Raw genomic sequence first — 14876 nt, 5'->3', positions numbered from 1 at the left:
CACGCGAGAAATGTCTTGTTGTATTGTGCGTGTAGTGCATGACGACGCTGATGTTTATGGTGACAACTGTGGTGGTACTAGAGAGAGAATTTTGTCATTCTGATCGCAAGTCTCCGTGTCGGGAGATGACGGACGCGACTACGAAGCTGTGTGGCAGGCCATGAAATATGACGGCCCTGAGCCGGCGCCATGCCGTCTCTCCGGCAGACCGCACCACGCAGCTGTGCTGGAGCCTCCAGCACGCGATAAACACAGATATATTGGCCGCTCTCCCCAGGGCCACGCTCGCTCCCGGTCACCGTAATTGAAGAGGGGCGGAAGGGAAGGGGTGGAGTGTTTGAGGGACGGTGAGCGAACGAGCGCTCCCCTCTGTCGATTTCTATTGGTCCCTTTTCCAGGGCACCCTGCGTTCTTCACTTCACAGGAGAGCGGGCAATTTTCTTTCATTACCAGACCACGAGGCGTGGCAGTGCTTCCTCCGATATTCCGAGCATTTTTCACCGCGTTACGTCTGAAAAGGAGAACGGAGTTCTGGAAGGCAGGAGGCACGCTGACGTCGATGTGAGAATGAAACATCATTTCATTTGAACCCTATTCATTACGAGAGAGAGTAGCAGTTACTTTATTTACAATCCGATGGGCCCGCTCTGTAAAAAATATCTCTGAGACATCATGTATGAAAAATCCAGATTTCTGCTTAAGTAGTTTAAAAATGTATTTATTGTGATGGATCCATTTAGCCTAGATTGCCATCTTCAGACTATCTGCGAAAGTTACATGAAATTTTTATTTTGTTATAATGTTGGTTAATCATATTTTCACATATACAAATTTTGTACTTACGTCCCTATATCTTGGCAGCTCGCAAAATCAAGGTTAATGATAACTAAATGAGGCAACACAAATTACGTGATAAAGTAAACAAGTAACGAACTGCTCAGAATATGGATGCTGTAACTCAGGCTAATATATTCCGAAAACACACGTTACATTTACTGCTTTTCGTGTTTCTCTAGCTGACATCAGATACCTCAGTTAATTCTGATTCAGTCCAGAAATCAATAAAAACCTTGTCCTGGCTCAGAATCAATTACATCAGTACGTAAGTATACATGGTAGAGAAGCAACTGCTTAGCAAAATCACCATCTCGAAGGCTTCACATTGCAGCATTGGCACCCAACACTCCACGGCTGGTGAAGTATTTTAGGCCCATTGTCGCCGCTCACGCAACCTTGCTGGATACTTTCATCTCCTCCAGATCCTCTGAATACTACGTGGGGTTACAATAAATATTTCTCTGCAAGATATTTTCCACAAACATTCGCTAGATGTACTTGGTTTGATCTTTGAGCAGTACTGATCGTTAAAAATATTCTATTTTGACGAGTTACTCGAGGGTTAAATGAAGTACTGACGGGCCTTCCAGGTGATCCGACGCACACCCCGCTAAAGTTAGTGATTTTAATCCGGACAGTAATTTGGCATCTAAGGTGAAGATACGAAATATTCCTGATCGCAGAAGAATAGAAGAGATGTACTGGTAGAACTGCGGTGATAAAGACGACGTGACTTGGTGGAACACTGCCCGCGAAAGAGAAGAATCTGTGTTCGAGTCTGAGTTCAATGTACACTTTTAATATATCAGTGAGTTTAGTCTAAAAAATATTCAAATGTGTGTGAAATCTTATGGGACTTAACTGCTAAGGTCATCAGTCCCTAAGCTTACACACTACTTAACCTAAATTATCCTAAGAACAAACACACACACACACCCATCCCCGCGGGAGGACTCGAACCTCCGCCTGGACCAGCCGCACAGTCCATGACTGCAGCGCCTTAGACCGCTCGGCTAAGTTTAGTCTAAAATAATGTTTCCAGTGCTCATTACGCAAACAGAAATGTTCTATTTGCATTGCTTGTAATGCAGAAAAAAGTGGAGATTGGTGATGGAACTTGAAAAGTACCTAGGTGGATACCCATTATCCGCCCTTACCATCTGACATACAGCCGGTCCCCATTATCACTGTGTGTTGTGCAGTGGTATAGTATTTAAACTAGGACCTCGCACTCAAGCTGAAGTCAACAGCTATCACCTCAACCTCCGTCCATTCTGAATAACTTGCTACCAGGGAAAGTATTTTTATCAATAGTTGTTTAACTAACCGTTTATTGTAAGAGGGAAAATATTATTAGTATTCGAGACATCCGAATAAAAGAGAAGTGCAGATGCAAGCCCCTACATTCCCATGAAATGTTCCTCAGTCGCGCAGTGTCTTGGGTGCACATCTTAGGAACGCTTGTACTCAAGGAGGAAGGGGGATGGCGTTCCATCTTTCTGCCATTATCTACTAATTACATAGATGGGTTCGCACTCTCACCTGCCTAATTGCAGCTTTCACTTTGTTGCAGAGACAGTGAGGACTTGGTCGTAGCAAGCACAGGAGACGCAGCTTGCCCAGCGAACACCTAAGGTTGGGGACACTTCTTAACATTATTGTACAGCAGTAAAAAGCGTTTTGTCTATGAATGCGCTAGTGAAATTCCGTGCAGACACTTATCGATTTTCAAATACAGAAATAATGAAGGTAGTTCTCCAACACTATGTAGCCCTTTGTAACATGTCGCAAGTAAGTTCCTTATACGAGAACTATTCGGAAAGAAAGGCCCGATCGGTTGTGAAATGAAAACCACAGTGAAAATCAAAAATGTTTTATTTGCAACAGTTTGCTACACCTTCCACCTACTTCTCTACATAGTCGTAAGGTTGTAGCAACTTTCCAATATTCTTGTCGTTGAAGACAGTCCCTTGTGCTTTTCGCCATTTCTCTACTCTGTCCTGCAGTTCGTCGTGTGTGTGCCAAAAAGTTGTTTTTATAGCCAGTGGTTCACGTGATCAAAGATGAACATCAGAGGGAGTCAATTCCGGGCTGCATGGTGGGTGATCAAACACTTCCCATCGAAAACGCTGTAGCGGCCTGCTCATTGCCCCTGCAGTATGCGGCCGAGAATCGTCATGGAGGAGGGCATGCATGACAGGGAAGTTACGTGCGGTTGCATGAAATCAGGCGAAACCTCGCGGCCTGTACTCATACTTGGCTCGAGACACTATTTATTAGTCTAGGCATCTTCACATACTCACTGTGTGCTCCGAACTGAAAAAAAGAGACATGACGTGATCAACAAGTATACTAGAGACACTGCCCAAGACATCTGTGCAAAGCTTCATCAGATTTTCACTGTCGTTTCCAATCCACGACCTATTGGACCTTAAATCGGAGCAGCCCATGCGCGTACACCTTGCAACGTATCACTTATGATCTTCTTGAAAGAGATATCTTTGAGCAGATACGGTTCGGCGAGCTTTCTTAATATTGTAACTTGCAGCCGTTGGAAGATGTACAATAAACGTGCTGAAAGAAGTCGGATCACTTGCCAGCGAGTAATTAAATAATTGCTATAGTAATCCATTCCTGACTGCTGCGTCGCCATAGAATTGGGCTGTTTTCTAATGGACAAGAGGAGATGCCTCTAGGAGGCAGGCATTATGACTAAACATGTGTTCCCTAGTGTTTAGTTGTTGCGCAGCGCATCGATCTGAGAAAAGGGTTTTAATAACTGACGAGTAATGTCGCTTTATTACAGGTCAATCGTGCGGAAGTTCCTATCGTGTTTTGTAACAGAATATGTGGGTGGGAATGTGCATCGTACTAACAACTACAGATAAGAGCCCTTGTTTATCTAATTTTGGCCGACTAATCCGCACTTTTTTTCCACTCTGCGTCAATAAAGGAAATTTCTAAATTTCTGCAATAAATGTAAATATTTGTTTTTTATCTGGATAATACCTTCAGAATCAGTAACTGCGGATAAATTTCGTATTGTATCACAGTGCAACAGCTACCAGTCACTAGAGCTCCCAGATTTCCTCGACGTGGTTAACAGGGCCGGTCCGGTTCGAAAACATTTTTCCTCACGGTCAGCTTATAATCTAGCACATCCCTCTCCTGCCCAATCCCCCCTTTCCCCTCGCAGACTTTCAGTCGTGGCAATTCGTTGTTAATTGTGATTCGCACTGTATACAAGTCTTGCACTAGGGCTACCCTCCCATCTTGGTGTGCCAAATGGCGGTTTGTCTCGCTTGGCACTTAAACCGGCCCTCTTGGTTAATGGTGGTCTATTGGGTATTCATCCGAGTTGTTGCTTCTGTTTTACGTGCAATATTTCGGCGATAAACCCAGTCATCATCTTCATGTGCTGCGAGTTTTTTTTATTATTTGTACGTGCTGTCTGGACTCCAACCAGTCTGGTTAACAAAAATTGTTCAAAGATAACAAATAGAATCGTCGAAATATGGAAATAAATCATTTTTGAAGTGACTATCAGATGGTTTGGCAACGGCCTTGCCGCAGTGGCTACACCGGTTCCCGTGAGATCACCGAAGTTAAGCGCCCACTTGGGTGGGTGACCATCCACGCCATGCGCCGTTGCCATTTTTCGGGTTGCACTCAGCCTCGTGATGCCAATTGAGGAGCTACTCGACCGAATAGTAGCGGCTTCGGTCCAGAATACCATCATAGCGACCGGGAGAGCGGTGTGCTGACTCCACGCTCCTCCTATCCGCATCCTCCTTTGAGGATGACACGGCGGTCGGATGGTCCCGGTAGGCCACTCGTGGCCTGGCGACGGAGTGCTTTTTTTAGCAGATGGTTTATCGTGACACAGTACGAAATCTCTGTGCTGTGATAGCAAAATTGTCAAAAGAAAATAATTTTTGAGACGATATAACGATTCATGTACTGTCATTCATAATACCCAACACAGTTACACAATGAGGAATATCATCTGGCATATACAGGATGCCAGTTCTTCACTGTCAAGATGCTGAAAAATCATTATGTGCCGTTTAAAGATTTCCCAGATAATATAATAATATGTTTTTGAGGTTCTCAGAGTTGTGTTGAAAGCTGTAGACACATAAGATGCAACGCATGCCTCACTTTCAAGAACCAGTCTAATGAACGGCTACGACAGCGCGAAAGCTAGGGAAAGAAACAGAATCTTCAGCAACCAAAGATTTATGGGGATTGTTTACTATTAAAACTCGCCTGAAAAATTATGTAGCACGTTGTTCGGATAGGTATTTCTTTTATAGGTAATTCCGTAGAAGACGTATGCCACTTTCCTTTCGGCACAGTGTGTAGGGTGCAGAACTCTCTTGAAGTGAGTCTAATTCGTTCTTGCTTCACCACATACTCTGCGGATCACTGCCACGCACAGAGAAAGGGATTAATCCAAATTGGTTGCAGCACTCCGGCCCTGAGCACACTTCCGGAGGAGTCTTCCGCCTGATCAACACCCCCCCCCCCCCCCTTCCGCCCTAGAGTATCTGCAGAAGGCAGACCATACCTCGGTCACGATTTTCCAAGGGTAACCTGTTGTTAGAGAAAATCTCATGTTTCCTCGGAGAAATGTGGACTGTTTTTCCATTTTGTTAAGTCGAATTGCGTGTTACAATTTTTTTTAAAAAAAAGGGGAAAGAATAACCACTAGGGTCTTAGAATATTACCTGTTAATTTAGTAGACACCCTGGAAGTATTGGTAGTGCACGTAGCAATCATTATACATACCCGTGACATTCAAATATGGTGAAATTGTCGTTAGAGAGCGGTTTCTGTCCCATTACACCATTAGTAAGCTGGTAGAAGAGACTTAAAGATACACGCATGTAAAATCTATTTCAACATACATTTTCCAAGACTGAAACCCATCGCGGCTCATCTTGAAACTTCAATTTAAAGCAATTCTGTCTTTTCATTAAAATTAATTTTTTTGTAATCATTGCTGGTTGCAACTGTGAACCTTGGTATTACTGTCCATCGACTATGTTTCAAATGCACGTGAAGTTGGCGGATCCTAATAAGTCATCCTGCGCTCAAGATGAAAAAAAGAACCTGCATGACTGGAGACAGCTCTTTCGAATTCAGATAATCAGTTTTTTAGTGTATGAACTCATAATAATGAAATTCATTTGGCAAATTTTTCAGTTAATATTGGGCCATTGAGGATGCTGGTTAACATTTTCGCACACTGAGAATATTTTTGAAATTTCGGAGTTCAGGAAAATTCGACTGCACTTACGTAAATAAACATGATTATCAAAAGAACGATGAGATTTGAATCACATTCTCGTAAATGGAAAAAACTGAAATCTTGCCCAGTTTGAGAACGTAGGCAATTTTTTCGAAAGAGATAGCGTTTCGACCTCCCACCACTCACTAACGAAGGTTTCTGTTTTTGACACTAGCTTCTAGTTAGCCTGGCAGGCCTTAAGCTAAATCCGAAGCAGAATAAAAAACCCCTGACAGCCAGTTATGTTGATTAGAAAAATCAGATGTGTGTCTTTTGCTACAGAACATGTATATATATTGTATATGAATGTTGCTTCTTTCTGTTCATGTGCAGTCTTCTCTATAATTTTAATATCAAACAGTTTGCGTGACTTACTCGTATGATTTCTTTGTAAGAGTCGTGCCCAATTGTTATCCTCGTCACCATGCCTAAGCCTAACTACATTATTCTTCATAGCTTCTGATTTTCTTTTTATGACTTGACATCATATTAAAAATAAATAACTACATAAATCAGCTACTCTGCGACAGGCTAGGTTAGGAACGGGAAGTAACATATCAACTTCACCTCTCTATGCTATTCTCTGAAAGTTACTGTTCTCAGTGCACATTTTCCGAACGAAGTGCTCTATTTTACTCATTCATTTTCATGCTGGGTACAGTGTGCAGTACAACATCCGTCCTGATATATTACATCACAGCTCAGTACTTGCACTTAATCGACGATGAAGGTAACAGAATTTTATTAACCTTCCGCATCATGCAGGCAGAAATACAGGCAAGCAGCATATAGTTATTTCATCAAAATAATTCATCAATTTATTTTTATTTTTTCGACCTACTGTCAATACTTTAATTTATGGTAGTCACTCTTTCGTCTGGTTTGCTGCAGTTTGCATCGATTTAATTCCTGCGTCAGTCTTCTCATTTGTGGTCGTATCTACTACAACTTCACCACCGACACTTTGATTACATCTCCAAATTTTGTCACTCCTTTTACTATTATTATTATTACAGAAGAATGTTGAAGATTAGGTGCATAGATCACGTAACTAATGAGGAGGTATTGAATAGGATTGGGGAGAAGAGAAGTTTGTGGCACAACTTGACTAGAAGAAGGGATCGGTTGGTAGGACATGTCCTGAGGCATCAAGGGATCACAAATTTAGCATTGGAGGGCAGCGTGGAGGGTAAAAATCGTAGAGCGAGACCAAGAGATGAATACACTAAGCAGATTCAGAAGGATGTAGGTTGCAGTAGGTACTGGGAGATGAAGGAGCTTGCACAGGATAGATTAACATCGAGAGCTGCATCAAACCAGTCTCAGGACTGAAGACCACAACAACAACATTATTATTATTATTGTGTATTCGCGTCAGAAATACAATATGTAGAAATTACCATTAAAAGCAAAAGAAGGGAGAATTGTTAACCTACATTGTTGTTGCCCAAAATCTTGCATCAATTGCGTTCAAAGTTACGGGCAGAAGATCTTCTGTTCAATATGCATGGCACAGTTGACGGACGAGTAGGTGTTCCATGGTGTGTTCTCTAGTCACAGTTGGTTGTATCCACAAACAAGTGGCATTTCTGGTTACTCCTGGATCTTCCAATTCCAGATCGAAGGCGTTTGAGCGACCTCTATACGGTCCAATTCTGCTCATGCCCAGGCGGGAGTTTTTCGAAGGAGGTAGTCAGATCGAGTTACTCTCAAGTCAAGAAGCCACAGTTGCTTCATGCAATTTTGTCATATGATGACATGATGGAGACCGTGGCTGTTGTTTGAAGACAAAATAGTTATATATATATATATATATATATATATATATATATATATATATATATTTTTTTTCTGGTGCGTGGTAGAAATCTTCTCAATGACAAAGCTAAAGTGTTCAGTGAGAACAATTTACGTGGTCAACAATAAGAATGCAGTGGGAATGCATTTACATCTGTTGGACGAATGTTACGGAAACGAACACTCCAAACCGTCATTTCATGTAAGTCACATACAACGAAAATCTGTAACGCAACGATCTGTGTGTGGCGTTTTTATAATTATTATATAATTTTATTTATATTTTAGGGCAATTAATCTGTAAAAAAACACACCACATGTCATAAAGAATGCGTGTAAACCGTCTGAGGATGAATCACAACGATTCGAAACCGGTAACGGTACCCTTTGAATAAAGGAACTAAAAGTAAATTTGTGGCTGGTTGCTGTCCTAACACCATCAACACAGTTGCTTCCTTGCTGTAGCAGCTGTTGAATTACCTCAGTGATCTATTTATCTGTTGACTGTACCTGCAAGGTCTCTCCTCACCTTTCTTTGTCTTTCTGATACACTTTCATTGATCAACCTGTGTGCTCACTGCCTTATTTTCCTCATTTCAAATGTTTCGTCTTTCTTTTCTCCTCGTTTCAATCCCACAGAATCTTGTGTGTCAAACGGGTGGCAGTGGATACACAGAAAGAAAGATTATGGGTGTTGCGTGGATTACTTATGAGGAATTAAGAGACAAAAAACGCGAGTAGCGACGGTGAAAAGAATGGTGGAATTAAATGAAGGGAGGCCCCTGTTATATTTTCAAGAACCCCTTCCAAGGTTAATGTGCTGCATGTTGTAATAGTTCCTTCAGTTCAAAATAAGGAAAGCAGATCACTTACGTAGGTATCAGGATAAAACAATTAATACCAACACTAGAACGCAAAATAATCTAATCGGATAGCTGTTGGTTATGTCTCAATACTGAATAGCGTGAAAAACTTTGAACGGTTACTTTGCAGACATCATGCGAGTTGAAGTGTGCTAACAGGTTTCAGTGTTGGTTCTTTTATTTCACGCCGTCTAAGGTCACGTCTAGACAGCAGTGAAGGGAATGTGACTGCACATTCTGGCGGACATGGTACTGTAGAACTGAACAACCTGCGTGAGACTGTAGGTGACGATGACGAGGCGTCAACGCTTTGTCTCTCAGGCACGATATAGTGCTGTCGTGATATAACACGGCATAAGCAGAGGTGAACAGTACACCCAGTCTACCTTCAAAGGAGGCCGATAGTTTAGGAGCCACCGAATACCTATGCACGGACTGCTTCCATGAAGCGGTTTCCTCAGTCATGGATCAACACCACATAAGGTTAAGGAAGGCTGCTCGGTGTCAAATACGTAACTATTTTTAGTCGCAGCATCTATGTCCCACATGTACGTCTATTATGGCGAAAAAGTCTCAGATGTGATGATACTGTGCTTGACGTCAAGGAACCTTCCTTAAACATGATGCCGTATTAATACATGACATGATTGCTTTACCGAAACTAATTTTCTGCGAATAAATATTCATTACTACAGATTTCGGTGTTCTCGTGTGCTTTCAATGTACTGAAGCCGTGCAGCACTGCCCACACAAAATACACTCCTGGAAATTGAAATAAGAACACCGTGAATTCATTGTCCCAGGAAGGGGAAACTTTATTGACACATTCCTGGGGTCAGATACATCACATGATCACACTGACAGAACCACAGGCACATAGACACAGGCAACAGAGCATGCACAATGTCGGCACTAGTACAGTGTATATCCACCTTTCGCAGCAATGCAGGCTGCTATTCTCCCATGGAGACGATCGTAGAGATGCTGGATGTAGTCCTGTGGAACGGTTTGCCATGCCATTTCCACCTGGCGCCTCAGTTGGACCAGCGTTCGTGCTGGACGTGCAGACCGCGTGAGACGACGCTTCATCCAGTCCCAAACATGCTCAATGGGGGACAGATCCGGAGATCTTGCTGGCCAGGGTAGTTGACTTACACCTTCTAGAGCACGTTGGGTGGCACAGGATACATGCGGACGTGCAGTGTCCTGTTGGAACAGCAAGTTCCCTTTCCGGTCTAGGAATGGTAGAACGATGGGTTCGATGACGGTTTGGATGTACCGTGCACTATTCAGTGTCCCCTCGACGATCACCAGTGGTGTACGGCCAGTGTAGGAGATCGCTCCCCACACCATGATGCCGGGTGTTGGCCCTGTGTGCCTCGGTCGTATGCAGTCCTGATTGTGGCGCTCACCTGCACAGCGCCAAACACGCATACGACCATCATTGGCACCCAGGCAGAAGCGACTCTCATCGCTGAAGACGACACGTCTCCATTCGTCCCTCCATTCACGCCTGTCGCGACACCACTGGAGGCGGGCTGCACGATGTTGGGGCGTGAGCGGAAGACGGCCTAACGGTGTGCGGGACCGTAGCCCAGCTTCATGGAGAAGGTTGCGAATGGTCCTCGCCGATACCCCAGGAGCAACAGTGTCCCTAATTTGCTGGGAAGTGGCGGTGCGGTCCCCTACGTCACTGCGTAGGATCCCACGGTCTTGGCGTGCATCCGTGCGTCGCTGCGGTCCGGTCCCAGGTCGACGGGCACGTGCACCTTCCGCCGACCACTGGCGACAACATCGATGTACTGTGGAGACCTCACGCCCCACGTGTTGAGCAATTCGGCGGTACGTCCACCCGGCCTCCCGCATGCCCACTATACGCCCTCGCTCAAAGTCCGTCAACTGGACATACGGTTCACGTCCACGCTGTCGCGGCATGCTACCAGTGTTAAAGACTGCGATGGGGCTCCGTATGCCACGGCAAACTGGCTGACACTGACGGCGGCGGTGCACAAATGCTGCGCAGCTAGCGCCATTCGACGGCCAACACCGCGGTTCCTGGTGTGTCCGCTGTGCCATGCGTGTGATCATTGCTTGTACAGCCCTCTCGCAGTGTCCGGAGCAAGTATGGTGGGTCTGACACACCGGTGTCAATGTGTTCTTTTTTCCATTTCCAGGAGTGTATTCTAGAGATTTCAATGTTGGTCATGAGTCTGGACGGGTACGATCAATACAAAATAGAGAAGACAGAAAGAAGAGCTGCGCCTTCCGTAGCGCGTTCGTCTAGCAAACGCGAATAGTCACGCAGATGCTCGTCCAACTCCAATGGCAGACGCTACAAGAGAGGTACTGTACATCACGCTTTTATAATTATAACCAATACATTTCTGTGATCTACATTCATAATGCGAAAACCCGTGCACATCAGATTAGGGAAACTCGAACTCACCCAGGAGATTAGCAACACACTTTCTTGCCGCCTACCATTCGCGACTTGAACAGCGGGTGGGAGAAGCGACGCTGGTACCCTCTACCACTATGTCTGGCTAGAGCTGGAATTTATCACAGTTTAGTTTCAGCAGCTGTCAGTGTAACAAACATACCACTAATCTGTACAGACGAAAGAACCAAAAAGAAGATGCTAAGTAGATATCACCACGACATCAAATTCCCATTTGGTAATGTACTGTATTTGTTACTCGCAGCTGCGCTCACTTGTTAGTAGTTTCGTTGTGGTGAGTAAGTGATCTACTATAGGTGTATAACATCAGCTGCCCTCACATGTCTGCCAGCAAGGGTAAGCATTGCTCATGATGGGCACCCTACTCTCCCCCTCCCCCCCTGCAGCGTCGTTGTCATGCAGTGCTTACAGGAGAGCATCAGCAGTTTGAAGAAATAAAGCCTATATGGTGTGCCTCAGTCTAAGATCAAGTTACCTGTGCAAACCCCACGAAAATACGTCTAGTATTTTTAGAGATCAGTCTTGTCCAACAGACAGACACGACAAAAAAAAAAATGCGTGTGAAATCTTATGGGACTTGACTGCTAAGGTCATCAGCCCCTAAGCTTACACACTACTTAACCTAAATTATCCTAAGGACAAACACACACACACACACACACACACACACACACACACACACACACACCCATGCCCGAGGGAGGACTCGAACCTCCTCCGGGATAAGCCGCACAGTCCATGACTGCAGCGCCTGAGACTGCTCGGCTAATCCCGCGCGGCGCACAGACACGACAGTTTTACAGATTTATTATTAGTATTGATGGATACGATATATAGTTCTCGAAAATGCCACTTTCTTCTTCATGTGTACCAAACCCCCCCACACACACACACATACACACAGAGGCTCTTGCCTGGAACGTAACCACAAAGTGCATTACAGTTACCGCAGATGTCTTCATTGTGTCAAAAGACCACTTGCAGTATGCCTTACATCGTGTGACTGCTTAAACATGGGAGCTAGCCACCCCCTCCAAGCGAGCCACTGAGTAAACTTATGGCTAATCTCGCTGTGGAATGAGATCGGTATAAAAATAAACTTGTAATTTCTTCACTTATGTTATTGCAAAAGCCACTGCATTTCTCACTTCCAAGGGAAATTAAATTCTCCCATTGAAAAAAATCTGTTGTCACTTGTATATCGTGGTAGGTTAGGAAGTTTCGCATATTGACGATGTTGCAGAATACCTTCCTCTTTGTGTGCTATCGTTTGACGAAAATTTGTTTCGATATCTCGAGGTGTTTCAGATACAAGAGACCGAGCGAGGTGGCGCAGTGGTTAGACACTGGACTCGCATTCGGAAGGACGACGGTTCAATCCCGCGTCCGGCCATACTGATTTGGGTTTTCCGTGATTTCCCTAAATCACTCCAGGCAAATGCCGGGATGGTTCCTCTGAAAGGGCACGGCCGACTTCCTTCCCCATCCTTCCCTAATCCGATGAGACCGATGACCACGCTGTCTGGTCTCCTTCCCCAAACCAACTAACCAGATACAAGAGACGCTATGAATATTTCTTTCTCGCATCATTTTGTCTGTGCATGAGCGAAATTTTTTCGTGACTGTAAACAGATATAGATCTTATTTAAAGTTGAAAGAAAAATTTAGTAGGTTAGCTACATTTTCTACACAATAGTGTTTGGTCTAACATGCATCACATGTTGTAAATCATAACGACCTCCGTTTTACTTTGCAAACTAAACATTTTCGTGCAGTCAGTTACTTAATTTCGTAATATCACAATAGCTATGGCCAGTAATGGAGTAATATGACCGTTAACCCATCAACGAAATGAGAGACAGTTCGTCGTGAAGCTTAAAGATGAGACTGAGATTTAAGAGGATTTTTTTTTAACGAACTCGTAACAGAAAGATTTCACGACGGGCGTATGACACTGTTTTGTCTCACAGGTTAGGCAGCGTCCTCTGTAAGACTTCGCCTTCAATGTTACGACGTCAGATGCCAACGGGATCGAGACTGGCCAGTGCAGGTAGCATTCAGAGAACTCTACAAGGAAATCAGCACCACGGCCATCACGGAGAACATACGAAATTCATCGCAGCGAAGCAGGCTAACTTGGGGGATGTCATGCGATCCAGGAAGTAAGCTTACAGCAAATCACACACCATATCAGACGGGCTTTAATTCGTGGCTTGACACACGGTTTTCATCTGTCAACGATAAGTACAGTATATATATAAAAGCAATATTGAACGAAGTGTATCTCTACCCCCTGCAAATTTTATTGGTATGCAGTCTGTTCGCTACATGTGCGAAGGCGGGCCGTTCATCCACCGCGATCGTCTGCTATTTTGGTACTCCAGCAAAGACCGCTACTGCAATACAGGATTATAGCGCTGTGTAACGTCGCGATGTGCTCCAGGCCCAGACCTGTCTGTGCCGTAGCAAGTCGTCTACAGGGGTCGGCGGGTGGGCTCCCACTTGTTGACGCTCGCTGTCAGTTTGTCAGCCCTGGTGTCGGTAATTCCCCTGGGAAAGCTAGACGCAAATGGCTGGCTTCCGGCTGGTCGCGTCCCGCAATTGGAGCCAATGAGGATGAACCTTCCCCACACGGGCCAACGTTCTGGCGCGCATCCGGCGCGAATAAACAGCGCCGACGCCCCACAAACCACACCACTCCGTTGGCAACCACTTGCCTTGCTCGCTGGGCCACGCCAATGCCAAGACGCTTACGTCACACCGAGCGAGAGAGTGCAGTAGTTGGGAGAAGCGAGGTAGAAGTTCGCTTCTTGAAGATAAATTTAGGCTTACTTCAACCACTAGAAGCGAATGCTGGGATGGCACCTCGCTCCTGACAGATTTCTTGTTCAGTCTTTTTCAAAGGAAGGTCGCACACACGAATTTTATCGACGTGATAAACTGTAGTTTTCCACCCTTTTTGGTTCGATGAAACAATATCGTAAATTTATGAAGAGCATGCATTACTGAATGTAAAATTTTCTGGTTTGATAGGCTGTCATGAAGCGGCCCAACAAACTGGAAGAGCTTACCGTCAGTGTCAACGGCCACGAAAAAATGGTTCAAATGGCTCTGAGCACTATGGGACTCAACTGCTGAGGTCATTAGTCCCCTAGAACTTAGAACTAGTTAAACCTAACTAACCTAAGGACATCACAAACATCCATGCCCGAGGCAGGATTCGAACCTGCGACGTAGCGGTCTTGCGGTTCCAGACTGCAGCGCCTTTAACCGCACGGCCACTTCGGAACGGCCACGAAAGCATGCACGCTTACGCAGTATGCATTACTGGTTTCCACTACTCATTGCAGTTAGAACGATTAATTTGGAGTGTAAAGATATCACACTTCGCTTCATTAAAGGCATACACTCGTCAAAACTATTTTTTGCCTTATTCTTAAGTAGTACAAAAATGCTACGGTCTTCAGTCCGAAGACTGATTTGATGCTTATGCAAGCCCTATCTGACAATGTTACAGTGTCATCGCCAAACATCAGTTTGTTGTTTCTTCTCACAGAGATATAATTTCTTTTCCGTCAGCAGCTCGTGATTTTGTGATTAGCGTTGCTGATTCTCGATCATGGAGGCC

At 44.5% G+C, this 14876-nt stretch overlaps 1 protein-coding gene across 2 annotated transcripts in view; it reads left to right on the top strand.

Moving 5' to 3' along the window:
* Positions 1–14876, top strand: part of LOC124787994 (tetraspanin-9) — a 538570-nt gene that overhangs the window by 234865 nt on the left and 288829 nt on the right. The window contains exon 2 of one of the 2 annotated variants that reach the window (XM_047255028.1): positions 2411–2472. The exons of the other annotated variant lie outside the window; for it this stretch is intronic. The gene's annotated coding sequence lies outside the window, so the exon portion shown is untranslated. The remainder of the gene's footprint in view (positions 1–2410; positions 2473–14876) is intronic. 2 annotated transcript variants of the gene reach the window in all.

The sequence above is a fragment of the Schistocerca piceifrons genome, chromosome 3 (assembly GCF_021461385.2).
Source record: "Schistocerca piceifrons isolate TAMUIC-IGC-003096 chromosome 3, iqSchPice1.1, whole genome shotgun sequence".
NCBI classification, from domain to species: Eukaryota; Metazoa; Arthropoda; class Insecta; order Orthoptera; family Acrididae; genus Schistocerca; species Schistocerca piceifrons.
This window is presented reverse-complemented; position numbering and strand designations above follow the sequence as displayed.